The 2,510-nt window shown below is 46.5% G+C and overlaps 1 pseudogene; it reads left to right on the plus strand.

The window, feature by feature from the left end:
* Positions 1 to 1,159: 1,159 nt before the first annotated feature.
* LOC113409221 lies at positions 1,160 to 2,282 on the plus strand (annotated as a pseudogene).
* Positions 2,283 to 2,510: the final 228 nt, after the last annotated feature.

Consider the following 2,510-nt stretch of genomic DNA (forward strand, 5'->3'; position numbering starts at 1 on the left):
AAGCAAAATAGGCGTTAAGCACCAAAGCTTTCTTGTTGTCGTTAGTTTTGAGCTCTCCTTCCACGCTAAGTAGAGGACCTACCCTTCCCTTCATCTTTTTCTTGCTACTGATGTATTTGAAGAACCTCTTCTTATTGCCTTTTTTGTTCCTTGCCAGAGGTAACTCATTTTGTGCCTTAGCCTTTCTGATTTGGTCCTGCTTTGAGCAGGGGATTGGACTAGATGACTTCCTGAGGTCTCTTCCAACCCTAATATTCTATGATTCTATGATTTTGTCTCTACATAGTTGTGCCATTCTTTTGTACTCCTCGCTATCAATTTGTCCATCTTCCCACTTTTTGTAGGAAAGCTTTTTGATTGTCAAGTCATTGAAGAGCTACTGATTGAGCCATATTGGCCTCTTGCTATTCTTTCTGTATTTCCTCTGCATTGGAATGGTTTACTGTTGTGCCTTTAACACTGTCTCCTTGTAAAGAATAAATAAGAATGTAAATAATAAACATTGCTAATAATTAATACAAAGGGTCACAACACTGGAATGGATCTCCTGGGTCATTGAGTCCAATCTCTTGCTATCACAGGCAGCCCTGTCATATCATCCCGTGGATACGTTTATGAAGCTCCATCCAGAACCTCCCTCCTCCAATGACTAGAAGCCAACTTCTCATTCCCAGCCTCAGTTAACTCCTGGCCAGTTTATCCCCATTTGTTCTTGTGCCAACACTGTCCTTTAGCGTCAATAGCTCTTCTCCCTCCCGGGTGTTTACCTCGAGATGTATTTATAGAGCAGTCCGATCCCCGCCCAGCCTGACTTTCGCAGGGCTAACCAAGCCAAGCGCCTTTAGCCTCCCCTCCAAAGCCAGGCGTAGCACCTGGTATTGGCCACTGTCAGAGACAGAATACGAGGGTAGATGGACCATTGCTTTGACCCAGTAGGGCTGTTCTTATGTTCCCTGGTAGCTCTGAGCCCCCTGCTGGGTGCCCCCGCCCACTCCTGGAGTGGCATTCTCCACAGAGCAGGCCAGGAGTCCTGTGTTAGTCTAGCGTCCTCTGAGTTAGGACACTAGACAGTGCTGGTGCTCACCCTTCACTGAGCCCATGGTCACAGGTCCCTGCAATCAAAAGGAAAATAATTGCTTATAAATTTGGGAGTACGAACATGAGCTTTGTGGTTGATCAGCTGGAGACGCCGGACAAAAAGAAGGTCCTGGCCTTCTACCATGAGACCGCGGCTCTGCCGGAGCGGCTGAAGGCATGGCAGGAGAAGAATGCCACCAAACAGATCGCCCCCCGTCAGCATGGCCTCTATTCCTTGAATGGGAGGGGAAGGGAAGAGGGATGACTTGAGGATTTCCAGCAACCACCAATGCCCACTCCCCAGAGTTCAGTCCCTTTAGCTGGAGGTGGGGTGGGGAAGAAACCTCCCCACTCCTGCTCCTTGGCTGCCAGTGTCTCCCTGTGACCCTAATCGCCCCATCCATAGAGGCAGAGGATGGAAGGATCCATGGAGTCCTGAACCTCCTTTGTATCCCAATTTTATAACCATGTATTTTCCTTTTGATTCCAGGGACCTGTCACCATGGTGGGCTCATGGGCATCAGCAAACCCGTATTGACACAGCTGAACTAGAGGGGGCCTTGCCTATTCCTATCCCACTCTCCTGCTAACCCAGAGAAGGAACTTTACTGGGTGACACCTTTGAACACAGATATGATGATTTGCTGCTGTACAGAAATGATCATAAGAACAGAATTCAGTGTGGACAAGGTGGGGATATCACCATGTATAGGAATTTCATGTAGTGTAACTCTACAATACTGGCAATATGTATAAGCTCTATTTAAATACAAACCAGCTAGTTCAGTCTAAAATACATCCCAGATGCCATCTACAACAACCGCGTCTCCTACACTGGTGCATCATGGCAGGATGCTGTGGATGAAAGTGGTTGTGGGTAATTTATTCAAGAGAGGCAAATACAGGTTACACTGTGATTAGCAAACTCAGTGAAGGCTCCCTGCAAGTGCAAACTACCTGGTATAACAGGCCACACAAGCCTTCTGTTTCCAATGCTCTCTTTATATGCCACTAGATCTGTCCACACTAGGCAGGAGGAGATATTTTATATGTACAATATCAACCCTGGGAAAGAGGGCAGAATTAGCATCAGGCTGGATAAAACGTTAAATACAGTGCAAAGAATCAACTACCAGCCCTTGGACCATAAACTGCAGGTGGACAATGATGGCAACTTACAATCTGAGCTTCCACCCCACCCCAAAGTGAGAGCTTTGTTTGGTTTCTGTGCAAATCAGTCATGCAGAGTGATTCCGAGTGATTCCCACATGGATGTGCATTGGCAGAAATGGCTGCCTTTGAATGCCAATGCAAAAATAAAAAATGCATCATCATTGCTTGGAAATATGCCGTTATGTTTTGACAGAACAAGGAGCAATGGTCTCAAGTTGCAGTGGGGGAGGTCTAGGTTGGCTATTAGGAAAAACTATTTC

The sequence above is a fragment of the Terrapene carolina genome, unplaced genomic scaffold (assembly GCF_002925995.2).
Source record: "Terrapene carolina triunguis isolate 2854851 unplaced genomic scaffold, T_m_triunguis-2.0 Scaffold31218, whole genome shotgun sequence".
NCBI lineage: Eukaryota > Metazoa > Chordata > Testudines > Emydidae > Terrapene > Terrapene triunguis.